The sequence below is a fragment of the Theobroma umbraticum genome, unplaced genomic scaffold, assembly GCF_002168275.2.
Source record: "Theobroma umbraticum cultivar Fairchild unplaced genomic scaffold, ASM216827v3 scaffold_56.0, whole genome shotgun sequence".
NCBI classification, from domain to species: domain Eukaryota; kingdom Viridiplantae; phylum Streptophyta; class Magnoliopsida; order Malvales; family Malvaceae; genus Theobroma; species Theobroma umbraticum.
In genome coordinates, this window is record NW_018397256.1 from 2,395,755 (window position 1) to 2,413,047 (window position 17,293).

The following is a 17,293-nucleotide window of genomic DNA, read 5'->3' on the forward strand; positions in this document are numbered from 1 at the left end:
AAGCTTTAACCAATTACAACTTTTCTATCTTGCACTGTCTTGTGGCTATGTACACTGTGTTAATTGATTAGAGAAAACTCTAACTGATTACAAATTTTCTATTTTCATTTTCCTCCACATAGCAGTTTTTCTTTAATTGGTTAGCTTTTCCTTAATTGGTTAAGGCTTCACTTCATTCAACATTAACTGATAAAAATCAGATATAATCAATTAGAGAATCTTCAAATTTTGAACCTTTTCCCTTTTGGCTCCCTTCAATTATCAACTTTCTTTCAAATTTGATTTTTGTGCTTGAAAGTACTAGGGCCTTGTGTTCTAACCGATTAACCAAGCTCCTTAACCGATTAACATGACTTTGTTTTTAGCCTCCAGCACCTCTTTAATCAGGTAAGCCTAGCACTAATTCATTAAGAATCCTTTGTTTTGTTTTAATCCAGTGCTCAGTTATGCCTTAACTGGTTAAGGCTTCCCGTTAATCAATTACTAAAGTTTTGTCTTCACTAACCCTTTTCTTCTTTCTCACTTTAACTGATTAACTTTTCTTCAAACTAAGCAAGATCTTGCCTTGCCTTTAATTATCAATTTTGTTAAGGAAATTAAACTATATTTTGCACACTCAAATAATAAGATTGGCTATTAAGGAATAAGAAATGTTTTGTTATCGTCAAAAACATATGGAGTCAGCATTTTTTCCTTTTTTTGATGATGTCAAAACACTTCTAGATTAAAAGTGCAATGTTTATATAAGAAAATAGCTTTATGTGCAGATTTTGGGATTTCTCCCCCCAAATATATGCTCCCCTTAAATATGTGCATTAAGAAAAATAAAAATATTCAATATAAAAGCATGAAATATAAATGTATTCAATCATGAAAAGATATATGTATAAGCATTGTTCAACCATTCAACACAAGTTCAACATAAAAACATAAAACTCAATATAGCATCAAGCACATAAACATTGTTCAACATAAAACTCAACCATAGTTCCCCCTAGCCTATCCTTTTGTTTTCTCCCTTTTTTGTCATCATGCAAAAAAATGATCCTTCTAATTAGAATTAAAAGAAGACTCATTTAGTGAGGATTCATTAGTTCTTATGTGAACATTAAGAGGTTCAACATGGAAGGAATGAAGGGATTTAGGTTCAGAAATGAAGAGAAACCATAAGAGATAACTTAATGTGATGCAAGTTTGAGAGTTGGCTTGGCAATGTACTTGGTTATCCTGGCAGATTTTCTTCTTCTGAAGACCTTGGTTTTTGTGGCCATTGTTTCTTTTGCCCTTCTAGTTATTTTCTTTGCTATATGCCCAATGTCCGTTGCTTTTCCTTTATCTTGATTTACGTTTCGTCCAAATTATTCTTTGTCTTGTTAGATTGACTAAGCTTTTTATTCCATTTTTTCTTTTGTTTGGCCTGATCAGCTTTAGCTTCCTTGAAAATTTCTTTGATAAAGTTTGAGAGCAACATGCCTTTAGATTCTTCAGGGGGACTTTCATAAGTGTTTACAGTAGCTAAGTGTCCTTCATTCAAGTTTTCTTCCTCACCTCGAGTTTCCTTCTCCACTTCTCTTTCTTGATCATTTTCCTTTTTCATTTCTTCATCCCTTTTTTCTTTTTCAATTTCTTAGGTTGATTTTGCATTAGGAATTATGTCAGTATCCTTCTCTTTTTCATTATCTGACAAAAGGAGTAAATCAACCAAAGATGGAGTGAAGAAGCCATGATCATGCTTCCTATGCAACAGTCCATATTAGGTGAAGCATTGTCCAAAAAGGGTAAAGCTAGTGGCCATTTCTCAAAAGAAGGATGTCAAGACCCAAAGCCAAGAGCCATGACAAGTGCACGAGCCTAGTAGGCAAGCCCACTAGACCGAAGCAAGCCTCAAAGTCTAAAATCATATAACACAAGCCAAAGGATTTAATAATCAAATATTCATATTAAATTCAAACACAAATACATTATCCCAAGCACATAGTTTATACAAATTGTCAAAGGCCATACATTGACCAATCAAGGAGGTTTCGTACATAACAACCCTTATGCACAATATAACATGGCACTCAGTGCCTACAAACATTATCCATAGTGGAAGGCTTTAACCAACTTAATGGGATGACCAAAATGAAGAGCCTACTACATGCCAAAATTGGTCTATCACTGAACAACCTTTACCATATAGCTCTGTAGCCTATTTATCTGCACATGGTATATATATGGGTGAGTACTATAATAATCAATGAGTGGTGTAGATAAACAAAATCGTATGTCTTTATATAAAATACATATATAAAATATATGCACCTTCCATGCATCTAGATGTTCTAGCAAACATCTCCAAGTATAAGGCATATCATTCTCCCTAAATTTCCAATATAAGGGCATATCATCATCCTCAATGTCTCCAAAAATCATCACACATATTATTAGGCATATCCTTCAAACTAATCAAAATTATTCAAATCATTCTTCACGGTACACTTTAGTTGTCGGAGTATCACATCAAAATCATATCATATTTATCTAAGCCTTTCCATGGCTATCTGACATCATATACAAATCAAATCAACAAGTGGTCCTCCCTTGGACATAGTCCGATCATGCTCTGTGGCCAACTAGCGAAGAGACATATCATACACATGCTAAAGCAATGGGTGGAGATCTGCACATGCCAAAGCAACGGGCGGAGAATAGATCACACACAATGCCGAAGCAGCTGGTGGAGAACAAACCATCGACTCGGGTATTCTCCTAACTTCAGCATCACTAGAAGTAATCTTAAGGGATGGTATCAAAGCACTACAGGTGAAAATCACAAGTAGGATTAGTGCCACTGTCCTTGTTTACCACTATCCCTATAAGCACACAAATAGTCATAAAACAAGAGAAATCCACTTAACCTCAAATCAAATCAACATCCGAAGTTCATTCCTCACACAGAAACACAAATCTACAAATAAGGCCATTATGCCTTTGTCATTCACAATTTCCTTATCAAACCTCAATTCACATTTATCAAGCTTTAATCATCTTAAGCTTGATTAGGTTTTAAAAGCCTCTAAGTCTCCAAGGCATCATTCAATCAAATCATCTCAACATATCATTTACCTAGGGTAATCTACTCCTAGGGGTTTATCATAGCCTCTAGACATTCTAGTCTAGGCACACACAACATGGGCCACCCATGTGGCTCACATCACAACATAATCACACAAAATTCACATATATATATATACACACATTTATTGTTTTCTAGCCTAGATTCATTCATCTAGGCATACATATTTCATTCTAATACCAATATGGCGCATCTTTCATGTGTCATGCATTAAATGCATATTAAACTAAACCCACTCATAGTGACAATAGGAGACACTCCCAACCAAGTTCTGATCCTTAACCACAATCATTGTCTAGCTTGCCAATGAGTTAATATAACTCTGTTTCCCCCTTCAAATGCATCAGAACATCAAAAGATTAATTATTCCTAGCTTTCAAAAAATGCCAATGTGTCACACGATTAACTAAATCTTAGCAATCCAACTATTGAAGTTTAAATCCTTCATTAATGAGCTAAACACATACCTTCGAAGTCGAATTGCAGAAGTCTTAGCTCTAAATTCCCCAATCCAAGCCAAAGAGGAAAATCACCAGAATTGGAGAAAATAGAATTTCTTAGCATTTAACTGATTAAATTAGAAAATAATCAATAAAAACATTAAAATGGCTCTAGAATGGTTTTCCAAGCTCCAAATACCCTCAAATCACTTCAAAAATCCATTTAGGGCCTTAGGGTTTTGGGTTTCTAAAGAGAGAGAAAGAGAAAGAGGTGAGAGAAAAGGTTGGGCGAAATGGCTTGAAATCCCTTTTTATTTTTGTCTTTCCTCTATGATGTATTGATACATTTTAGCAATATATTGATACATTTGTCTTAAAATTTGAATGAATGTATCGATACATTGGGGCAATGTATCGATACATTTTGAAAAAAATGGCCTTGGGTGCTTTCTGTTTCAAATGTATCGATATATGTAGACAATGTATCAATACATTTGAAAATGTATCGATAAAACATTTTTGCTAGGTTTTTGTTGTTCATCCTGCCATGAATGTATCGATACAGACTTTCACCCCCGTAGGCAGTTTTAAGTTCCTAAAAACTCCAAAAGTTTAAATTTAACATTCCAATATTATTCTTGGTTGATATTACACCTCAAATCATCCATTTAAATTAAGCCCATGCACAAACTTATAAACATAACATCAAATCTTAATAAAAACCTCAAATTATGGGATTTATCATATATTTCCTCAAAGTTTTGCCTACGTGTCAATATGTACACTCTTATACACTAGGCATTAATATCCTATCATTAAAGTCCTTAAGACTCCACATATTTAATAAATCATTCTTAGTTTACATAAAAAAATTTAGAGTGTTACATTCTCCCTTCTTTATAAGAAATACGTCCTCAAATTTCAAATCATTTACCTCAAGGTAAATTACATATATCAAACTACAAAAAGGTGAAAATAGTTCTTTTGCATTTCCTCATCGAGTTCCCATGTGGCTTCCTTAATCGAATGGCTTTGCCATAATACTTTCACCATAGCAATGTCCTTAAAGCAAAGCTGTTTCACTTGCCAATCTAAGATGGCTACGAATTGTTCTTCATAAGTAAGTCTATCTCATAACTAGACTTCATCATGTTGTATCACATGCGAAGGATCCAGGACATACTTTCAACACATGAAAAATCAGATAAACATTAGACAAATCAAGCGATAACGCCAAATGATACGCAACTGCACCTTTGCGCCTTAATACCTCAAAAAGTTTGATGTATTCATGGCTTAACTTTCCCACTCTTTCCAAATCTTTTACCACTTTTAGTTAGCGAAATCGTCAAAAACACATAGTCACTAACTTCAAACTCTAAAGGCCTTCACCTACTATCTACATAAGATTTCTAGCGACTTTGAGCTAGTAGCATCCTATCTTTAATCACATGGATGTATCGCTCCGCTTCTTAGACCATCTCCAATCCTAAAGTTTTTGTTCTCCAACTTCAAGCCAACCAATAGGTGATCTACATCTTCACCCATACAAAGCCTCATATGAAGCCATACCAATCATGGCTTGATAGCTATTATTATAAGAAAACTCAGCCAAAACCAAATCATAGTTCCAGGAGACTCCAAAGCATAGCACAATCGCTCTCAACATATGCTTGAACATCTAAATGGTGCGCTTGGATTGACCATCCATCTATGGGTGGAAGGTTATACTAAAATCCAATCTCATGCCTATGGCTTCTTGTAATTTCCTTCAAAAGCAACTCATGAATTATGGTCCTTTATCGAACACTATCGTTATGGAACACCATGTAACTTCATAATCTCATTAATGTAAATTTAAGCATACCAAGCTACTCCATACTTAGTCTTGACCTGCAAAAAGTGAATTGACTTAGTTAGCTTATCAATTATCACCCAAATAGCAGTATAGCCACCTCTAGGTTGTGATAAGCCCGTCATAAAGTCCATTGGTACATGTTCTTATTTTCATTCGGGTATCGATAATGGTTGCAGCAGTCCCAATGGCCTCTAATGTTCAGCTTTCACTTGTTGACAAGTCATGATACATCTGGGTATCTCCAAGGTATATCACAGAGGCTGTTACATATGCCTCTTCCAAAATCTCAGTCTTCAAATTATCCATATTCGACATTTAGACTCAAAATTTATATCTCTTCAAACCATCTATGTCGTACACAAAGTCTCAAGTTCTATCCTCACTCTTGTCCCCAAATATTTTTACCAAATATTCATCTTAATCTTGGGCAACTTTAATTCGATCTAATATCATTGGTTAAACTCTAAAGCATGCCAACAAGGCGTTCAAGTGGTTAATCTCCAAATGCGCTTCCATATTTCCTAGATCATAAAAACTTTACACCAAAGATCGACTCTCTACTGTCACAATGCCAAACTCCCTATCAACTTCTAGCGTAAAGCATCCGCTACCACATTTGCCTTGCCAGGATGGTAAAGTATGGAAGAATCATAATCTTTCAAAAACTCTAACCACCTACGCTACCATAAATTCAAATCTCTCTACTGACATATATACTTCAAGCTCTTGTGGTCAGTATATATTTCACAAGGCTTTTTATACAAGTAATGTCTCTAATTCTTTAAGGAAAATATGATCGGTGCCATCTTTAGATCGTGCATAGAGTAATTTTGCTCATGCCTCTTTAATTATTGTCAAGCATATGCTATGACTTTCTAGTGTTGCATTAATACACAACTTAATCCAACTCGTGCTGCGTCATAGTACATGGTATAGCCTCCTGATCAACACGGCAGGCTTAAATAGGTGCAGAAGTGAGGTAGGCTTTAAGCCTTTGAAAACTAGCCTCACAAACATCAAACCAATCAAAGTTGACCCATTTTTGAGTCAATCTTGTCAAAAGGGGTGCGATCTTAGAGAAATCTTGCACAAATCATCTGTAATATCTAGCTAAGTATAGAAAACTTCAAACTTCAGTTACAAACGTCAGCCTTGGCTAATTTTTCACAACTTCCACCTTATTAAGATCCACTTGCACCCCTTGTTCAGACACAATGTGTCCCAAAGAACTGATCTTACTCAACCAAAACTCACATTTTGAAAACTTAGCATACAATCGATGCTCCCTAAAAGTATAAAGCACAATTCTTAAATGTAGTGCTTGTCTTTATGGGCTCTTAGAATACACTAATATATTGTCTATGAATACAACCACAAATTTATCTAAATACTCCCAAAAGACCTTGTTCATCAAATTCATTAACGTTGTAGGTGCATTAGTGAGTCCAAACAACATCATTAAAAATTCATGTTGTCCATATTGTGTGCAAAACACTACCTTGGGTATACCACATTCTCTTATTCTCATTTGGTGATACCTTGATCGTAAGTCAATCTTAAAAAATCACATGGCACCCTACAACTGATCAAACAAATCATCAATTCTAAGGAGTGGATATTTATTCTTCACTATGACCTTATTCAATTGGTCGTAGTTAATAAATAAAAGAAGGCTACCACCCTTCTTCTTTATGAATGGCATTGGAGCTCCCCCAGGTGAGACACTAGGATGAATAAAACCCTTACCAATAAATCCTCTAATGGCCCTTTAAATTCTCTTAGCTCAACTAATGCCATTCAATAAAGAGGCATCAAAATTGGTTGCATACCCAGAATCAAGTCAATACAAAATTCAATCTCCCTTTCAGGAGGCAATCCAAGCAATTTATCTGGAAATACATCCAGATACTCACCCACTATCGGTATGAAATCCACACTTTTTTTTTTCATCGAAGCATCTCTTGTCATCACTAGATATCCTTGTCCTTCTTGCCTTGTTATAGGTCTAGCGGCTACACCTGACACAACTTCCACAAACACTAGGCTATCCTACCCATGTATCACAAATTAGGATTCCCTTGAGAATTTAAACTTCACCAATTTACGATAACAATCTACCTTAGCAAAACCGGACACTAACCAATCCATGCCTAAAATCACATAAAAGTTCAAAGTTAACAGCAATACCAAATCTACTAACGTATCCTTGTCCCTTATGTGGAGTACATAGGATTTATACACATACTTCGCCAAAATGTCTCCTTTAAAGAATTAGTCACAATCAGAGGCTTTTCCATGTTATTACAAAATCGACATACTTTCAGCTCAAAATGCAAAGACACAAGGGAATGTATTGATTTGGGATCAAACAGAAGTAATGATTCGGTATCACATATAGGACGTGTACTTGTGACCACTGCAGTGGAAGTTTGAGCATCTTGCAGTGTCAAAGCAAATACACATAATTGACTTCCATTTTCATTACTTGGTTATGTTAATCTATCACAACATAATGAGGCCACACCCTTGCTTTTGTCACCTTTGACATTCCTCTCAGTCTGCGTCATTCTAGACAAGGTAGTCTCCATTTGTCTCACATAACTGTGGTCACCCTTTACAGAGTGCTTCTGCATTAGACAATCTCTCATTAAATGCCTAATCTAATCACATTTAAAGCATAATCCTACTACCTTATGGCACAGTCCACCATGCGCCTTACCATAAAAATTACACAAAACACCCCTATGCTTGCGCCCTAGATTAAATACTTCACTAGACTGCTCGCATCTAGATGGTGGACTAAATGAATCATTATTTCTTGGTGGCTAACATGTGGGAGTAGTCCTCTCATTACTCTGATGGCGTATAAATGTGGGACACCTAGTCACGTTAAAATCTCTTCCACTTTAATGGCCTTGTGTTTGAGCTCTTTGACCCTTACCTCTTTCCATTCTAGATTCTAATCTCCTGGTTTCAATCATTCTTGCCACATCCACCACTATTGCATAGTAGGTAAACCTCTAAGTGGCCAACACCTTAAATAACAGCTCAATTAATTCTCGAATAAATCTCTTGAAATTTTTCTATTCAATTAAGACCAAATCAGGAGCATATCTTGACAATTGAGTGAAATAGACATCTTGTTCCATCACTGACATGTTAAGGGTCTGTCAAGAGTCTTAAACTCTTGTGCCTTTAGGTCTCTCATGCTCTCAAACAAAAAAGGATCTAGAAAAGCTTGGATAAATTCCTCTATGTGATTGGAGATGACCCTGATGGTCTACTTCTCTTAAGCATGATAAACCAGATTCTAGCCACATTTTTAGTCTAAAACACACCAAATCCACTGATCGATGTGTGAAGCATCCCAAAGCTGAACAAATACATTTCATGTCTTTTAAAAATCTCTACGGATCTTCCTCCGCATCAAAACTAGCTTCAACTTCATAAAATCGATCAAAGTAACCTTAATAGTCTTTCTTTGGTGTTTACACTGAAGCACATAATCTGGATCTTGTGAACTAAAATCAACCCATTTCTCATATGTTACCTCACTTCTATTGCGAAACTCAGCAAATTCATGAGCCACACTTTGTAACTCCATTGCCAAATCCTCTAGGGCGACACCTCTTCTTGTAGGGTAGTCATCCCTAATTCCTATATTTTGCTCACTATTGTACATATAGCTTGGTTTCGTATTTCGAATGTGTTTCATTCCAATACTCCTACCACGGTTCTTTGACATGGACACTTGTGGTGATTCCATAAACTTATTCGAGGCATCTAGCTCTTCATTAGCCCTTGAGGTGGCTCTCATCTTAGGAGGCATCCTGTATTAAGACGAAGCAAAACCATGTTCATAGTCAAAATTCCAAAATCCAAAAAGTAGGCTTACTAAAACTTTGGGAGTTCATGCAACCTCTTGTTCATAATTAGTGTTGCAATCACCAACCATGAACAAAACTCTACACAAATCCCTAACACTTTGCTAACAGACACAATTTCACCTAGGACTTTTTAATTTAAATGCTCTAATACTAACTTTGTCACGACCCAAATCCGGGGCCCATGACCAACGCATGAGCCCAGTAGATAAGCCTACTAGAGCCAAGTAAGCCTCATAGTTCAAAATCATATAACGTAAGCCAACGGATTTAAGAATCAAATATTCATATTAAATTCAAACACAAACGCAAATACATTATTCCTGGCATATAGTTTATACAAATGGTTAAAGGCCATACACTGACCAATCAAGGAGGGTTCGTACATAACAACCCTTACGTATGGTATAACATGGTACTTAGTGCCTACACACATTATCTATAGCTAAAAGCTTTAACTGACTCAACGGAGTGACCAAAACGGAGAACCTACCAGATGCCAAAATCGGCCTATTGTTGGATGACCTTTACCACACAACTTTATAGCCTATTTATTTGCACCTGGTATACAAATGAGTGAGTATTATAATACTCAATGAGTGGTGCAGATAAACCAAATTATATGTGTTTATATAAAATATTGATATAAAATATATGCACCTTTTGTGCAACTAAATGTTCTAGCAAACATTTCCAAGTACAAAGCATATCACTATCCCTATATTTCCAACATCAAGGCATATCCTCATCCTCAATGTTTCCAAAAATCATCACATATATCATTAGGCTTACCCTCAAAGCTGAATAAAAATTATTCGAATCATTCTTCATAGCACACTCTAGTCACCAAAGTATCATATCATAATCATATTACATTTATCTAAGCTTTTCCATGGCTATGTTACATTATATACAAATCAAATCAACGAGTGGTCCTCCCTTGGACATAGTCAAACAAGCTTGATGGCCAACCGGTGGAGAAACATATTACTCACATGCTGAAGCAATAGTCAGAGAACAAATCACGCATGAGCTGAAGCAATAGGCGGAGAATAGATCACGCACAATGTCAAAGCAGTTGATGAAGAACAAATCATCGACCAAAGTAAACTCCTGACATCTACATCACCCGCAGTAATCTCAACGGATGGTATCAAAGTACTACAGGTAAGAATCACAGGTGAAATTAGTGCCACTGTCCCTACCTACCACCATCCCTTTAGGCACACAAATTGTCACAAGGGGGACAGAAATACATCAAATAAGATCAACGTCCAAAATTCAGTCCTCAGATAGAAACATAAATCCACAAGTAAAGCCATTATGCCTTTACCATTCACAATTTCCTTACCAAACCTCAGTTCACATTTCTTGAGCTTGAATCGTCTTAAGCTCGATTAGGTTCTAAGAGCCTCTAAGTCTCCAAGGCATCATTCAATCAAACCATTTCAACATATCATTCACCTAGGATAATATATTCCAAGGGTTCATCATAGCCTCTAAACGTCCTAGTCTAGACATAAACAACCCATGTGGCTCACATCATATGGCAATCACACACAATTCACATATACTTATAAATTGTTCTCTAGCCTAGATTCATTTCTCTAGGCATGCATATTTCATTCTAATACCAATGTAACGCATTTTTCATACGTCATGCATTACATGCAGATTAAACTAAACACATTCATAGTGACAATAGGAGGCACTCCCAGCCAAACTCCGATTCTTAACCTTTAATCGTCATCTAGCATGCCAATGAGTTAATTTAACTTTTTCCCCCTTCAAACACGTCAGAACATCAAAAGATTAATTATTCTTGACTTTCAAAAAATGCCAACTTTTCACCAATTAACTAAATCTTAGCAATCCAACTATTTAAGCTCAAATCCTTCATTAATGAGCTAAACCCATACCTTAGAAGTCAGAATGTATGAGTCTTAGCTCTAAATTACTCAATCCTAGCCAAAGAGGAAAATCACCAAATTTGGAGAAAATCGAATTTCTTAGCATTTAATTGATTAAAGTGGAAAATAATCGGTAGAAACTTTAACTCTTACCTCCAAAATAGTTTCCCAAGCTCTAAATACCCTTAAATCACTTCAAAAATCTGTTTAGGGCCTTAAGGCTTCAGGTCTCTAAAGACAAAAAAAGAGAGAAAGAGTTGAAAGAAAGGGTTAGGCGAAATGGCTCGAAATCCCCTTTTTATTTTTGTCGTTCCTCTTTGATGTATCAATACATTTTGGCAATGTGTCAATACATTTTCCCTAATTTCGAATGAATATATCGATACATTTCGAGAAGAATGGCTCTAGGTGTTTTCTACTTCAAATGTATTGATACATTTGGACTATGTATCTATACATGTTCATCTTTGGCCAAATCTATTGATACATTTTCAAATGTATCAATAGAATATTCTTCCTAGGGCCTTAGCTGCTTATCCTACCATAAATGTATCAATACATTTTAGTATGTATCAATACAGTCACCCATGTAGGCAGTTTTAAGTTTCCCAAAAACTGCAAAGTCCAAGTTTAACATTCCAATATTATTCTTGGTTGATATTACACCTTAAATCATCCATTTAAGTTAATCCCATCCACAAACTCATAAACATAACGTCAAATGTTAATAAAAACCTCAAATTATGGAATTTATCACATATTTCCTCAAAGTTTTGCTTAAGTGTCAATATGTACACTCTTAAACACTAGGCATTCATATCCTATCATCAAAGTCCTTAAGACTCTACATATTTCATAAATCATTCTTAATTTACATCAAAAAATTGAGAATGTTACAAAGGATGACCAAGATATGAAAGCTACAAAGCTTGGATTTGTGGTGTTAGGCACAATCAATGTTGTTAGCTTCACCTTGATTTTGAAATGACAAAATTGATTGATTTAAATATGCTTTGGAAATGCTAGAAAATGTTTTTAAACTTGAAGAAAACCCTTAGGAGTTTTGAATTTGTAAAGGTTGTACTTGATCCTTGAAAGGCAGTTGCTTGTAAAGGTTGTGCTTTAACCTATGTTGAAAGGTAGTTGATAGTGGATTCAAATTCCTTGTGCTATCAAAGGAGAAAATGTAAGCATCAAAGGGTTGAACCTCTATAAAACTTGGCTGAGTACTTTTTACTTTATGCAATTTCTTTGCTTGGCTGAGTGCTCCTTACTTTATGCATTTTCTTTGCTTAGTTTATAATCTACTTTGAGAATTCTGTTTTCAAATATTCATATTATTTTGCTTTAAAAAGGGATTTTATTTGATAACCAATTCAACCCCTTCCCCCCCCCCCCCCTAGTCAATTTCCTTTAAGCTTATTTATCTAACAAATACCTAATGATTAGCTCGAGTAAGGACTCATGTTCACTGACATAGTGGTAATTGTGAACAGATAGTGGAGGCTCTTGTTAACACTATGGCTTCAAATTTGCTCATGGTAGAGGGCACTGCCAAGAAACTAGCACATGGAGTGGTTTAGTCAAGTTTACTCCCAAATGAACTTTGTTGTGAACCCATAGGAGGTTGCATGCTGGCATAAACATGGGCATGTCTTGTAATAGAAGGCATTGTTTGGAGACATACACCTTGGGATGATTGTGCATGAAGCGAAGAAAATCTGAGCAGATATGGTAGTTCTTCTGTCAAACTTTTGTTTTATTATGGTTGGTGACTCTTTCGAGCGAGGGATTCTCCCATAACTCCCTTGATTTTGTTCACATTCATCATTAACTCGATCATCTTGGTCAATCGTTCTCTCATTTCCCTTTGAACTTTCTCCATTTTATCCACTAAAGTTGATTGATCATCATCATTTTGGCTCGTAAACGGGTGCTATATGAGTGATGAGTGGACTATACTTTGATTTTTTGGTGACTAAGCTATTTTTGGAGCCTTAGATTACCATAAATATCAATAGGATGTCCCATTATTACATGCATTACAAAATAGAAAGTTCTTAAAATCCTTCCAACACATTGACGAGGATTCAAGAGCCTTTCCATGATGATTTTTCACTAACAAATCTCTTCTCAATTGAATATGCACGAATGATTATGTTGTATGGACATGAAACAAAGAAAGCAAGTTAGTGGAAGCATAAATTTTTCTCTTTGCTCTTTAACAAAACAACATAGTTATGGGGCTTTAAGGGTTCCCCTGAAACAATGTCATTATGATTAATGCATAAAAAGCAATCCTTTTCCCTCTTTCCCTCATTTTTTTTGCCCTCTCTTTAACCGGGACCATTGCTTATGTTTGTGTTGACCACCACTCCACACTCATCAACATTATATTTTGCCAAAAATACACTAGTGTCTTCCTTTCTATCCCCCTTTTACTTTAATGGGAACCATTTTTTCAACAAAAACAAAAAGGCCTAAATCTCTCTAGATCTAACAAAACCAAAACACTCAAAAATTTCAAAATGAAAAAAGCTTGTTTTTTCCTTTGTACTGATTTCGTCAATTTTTCTTCGCTTTTCCTTTTGTTGTTCTCTGTCCTTGGGAGGGGGTTTTATGCCTTTTGAACTTGTAGATTTAGATAGAAAACTTTTAAGATGAATGTTGATCAAGATTAGGGGAGAAGAGGGACGGGTTTGAACCGGGTTAGAATGGGATAGAACTTCAACCTCAATTAGCAATTTAACCTACTAATCCAATTAAAGAATTGAGCCTCCAGCTCAATTAATGAAGTGGACTTCAAGCTCAATCAGTTAATTAAGCTTTAAGGCTCGAGTTAGAAATAATCCTAAATAAGGATAAGTTGGAAAAGTTAAAAATGAAAATCAATTGAGTTAAATTCTATGAGCTGCTTTGCTCTTTCAAGTTTTTTCTTTTTTTTTTTGAAAAGCAGTAATCTTTTGCAAATGAAATCACATTGGTACTGCAGAATTGAAGTCAAGTCTCACTGTTTTATCCAGGATAGATTTTAAAGTCAGCACGTTGTGATTTTTCCTTCCATGAAACCTAATAGCATACACTTGTTTCTATTCCTTGCAAACCAAGTTTATATAATTAGGTGGTCATGCCTTGAGACCCTTTTGAACATACAAAAATGTGTTTTATGCTTTTGCATTTGACTATTTTGGGAAGAAATCAACAATGTGAGTTGTTGACTTAATTTAATCTGATGAGAATTTATATTTTGATTTTTAATGTTTTTGTTTATTGTACTGAGCAAAATATGTTTTCCATTGCTTGATATCTTGGAAAGGCACTATATGACTTCATTGTCAACTTTTAGAAACCTTAAAAATTCAAATGTCTTGTTTAAAATATCAATTTTTCTACACTATACATATTTTACTCCACTAAGTAATTGTAATTATACAAAGCGGCATCCTTTTATCTGTGTTAATAACAAAGTTTGAATAAGATTATATACCATTACCTTAAAACAAATCGTCAAATAACCGAAAAACCCCGTAACCAAGCATGGGAAGCAGTCTAGGTCGCATTAATCACAAACAAAGATAGACCCCATATTTTGTCCCGTCTAGGTAACAATCTTGCTCAAATATCAATACAAATGCCAAATCATTGAGATAATGTTTGGTACAAAAGAAGTGAGAATGCATTCCTTACAATGTGCGTGATTAAATTATATTACAATATTTGTTTTGTAATAAATCACTGTAATGTAACTTTGCAATACAATCATGTTACAACCAATAAAGCTAATATAATTATAATTCAAAATCAATGCAATTAAATTACATTGTACTATGTGATATAATTAAACATTTTTACCTTTCAACTTTTATTATTCTGTTAAAAACATTTTATAATGCTATAATTTATTTTTTTATATAGATTTTGAAAATGTATTTTTATTATTCTCAATAGTCATAATTACTGTCAATAAAATTTATATTATCTTTTAAAAAATTAAAATAAAATATATAATATAAAAAATTATATTAAAAAATAAAATATATAAAATTAAATTAAAAATAAAAAATATATAATATTAAAAATATATTTAAAAATAATATTGTATAAAGATTAACAGTAAAAAATACAATTATATTAAACTTACATTTTAATAAATAAAACTAATTTTAAAAAATTAACATTACATTTCTAGTAAATACTTGTAAACTAAATACTGGAATGTTATTTTCTCTATATTTTAATTATTACTTTACTTATATAACAAACATTACAATGTTATCTTCCTTACACTCATATTGCTTACAATTATATTACTTATAATCACATTGCACAGTAAAATACCAAATACCATTTTAGTCCATGCCAACCCCATAAAACCATTCAATCTCAATTGGCTTTCCAATTAAAATTAGTAAAGTTCACTGGAATTCAACAAACTGTGTAAGCTAAACATAAAAATTCAACATGTTAAACCAGAGTAGGAAAAAATCAAATTAAACGACTGTAACTTTATAAATAAACAAAAATACCCAAATTAAGCATTACATTCAGTCCTTAAAATCCTTGGCATATACAATGGGAGTAGATCACAAGTTCTTCCTTGATACCAGCTTTCACCCTTACTACTCCCATCATGTTAATCTCGCCTTATTTCCTAAATTTGGACATGTTTGTTTTACAAATGGCAATCCCTAACCAACTTCTTTCATGCAATAGAAGTACTTAGTTGTCCTTAATATAATCAGCTTCTATATTTCTAAAGGTAATTGCCTTGATCTCTTACATAATCTTGTCATTTGTTATCTATTTATACACTACCACCATCCCCAAATTTTTCACCTACAACTCGATGTACAGCATTCATTGATTCCATTTCAAAATTGACCCATATCAACATTTCTATTGCTTTTTAGATTTACAATTACAATCCCTTGTTCATCCCCCACTACCATACTGTCCTGGCTCTCCTCTTGTCCACCTCCATGATCCTAAACATTTCAAGCCTCCTTTAACCTACCAGAAGCATTTAAATCATCTAATAATACAATCATCTAGCTATTAATACATTTCGGACAATCCAAATTAATTATAATTAAACAGAGCTCTCAACCAAGTACCATTCATTATTTAACCTTCCTCATCTCTAAGTCATCTTCATGGCTACATGGCACTCTCTGACTAAGTCCAAGTTTTCCAAAGGACAAAAGAAAACCAAGGAAGAAGCTCATACCATAACCCATAAAAATTTATCATCCCCAACATAATCATCCACTGCATCTTTGTTCTTCTTTCCAACAGGTTTGCATCATTCATTTACTCCTCAACACTAAATAACCTACACCATGAGAATTATTCCTCTACAATATCAACTGCTTCTACATCTCCTATTAACCCCCCTGCACAATTTGTACATTTTGATTAATCTAATAAAGAGATCTTGTACCTACACCCAAAAAGATGCCCAAGTCATATCAACATAGAAGGTTGCTCCCAACCCATCAACCCCTAGAGCACCAATAACTCTTTCAGCTCCATTGACCACCTTGTAGTCCCTTCCTTTATTTTCCCCAATTTGCATCCCGTCACCATCACCCAACCTCTTCTAATTGTTGTTTCCAGAACACCATGTTAACTTAATAGTGATCCCACCAAACAACTATCTTCTAGCAAAATTCATATTCATTACACATTCCTTCTTAACCTTCACTTTTCCACTTCATCCTCCATTTAAGTCAACTTTCTCCCTAGATCCACCAGTATTTCATCCAGCACAATCAATCTTGACACCATTCGTAATCTAAGAAAGCCCCAAGAAACGAGTAACATATTACTATATTGTGAGGAACTACCTCTTGCACCAAGCAAGGAACACTACCTCCACTAAACCCTTGGCTACAAGGAGGGAAGAAATGATTCTAGTGGAAAAATAGAATGCAAAATAATAAAAAGACAGACGATTAATTATAGTGAGCAACAATCTAATAATATGCTAATAAGCCCAAATGTCACATGGCTAATAATCAATGGTAAGCTAACTCAGGAAAAAGTCACACCGAAGCAAAACAGAAGCTGATTCCATCTAAAAT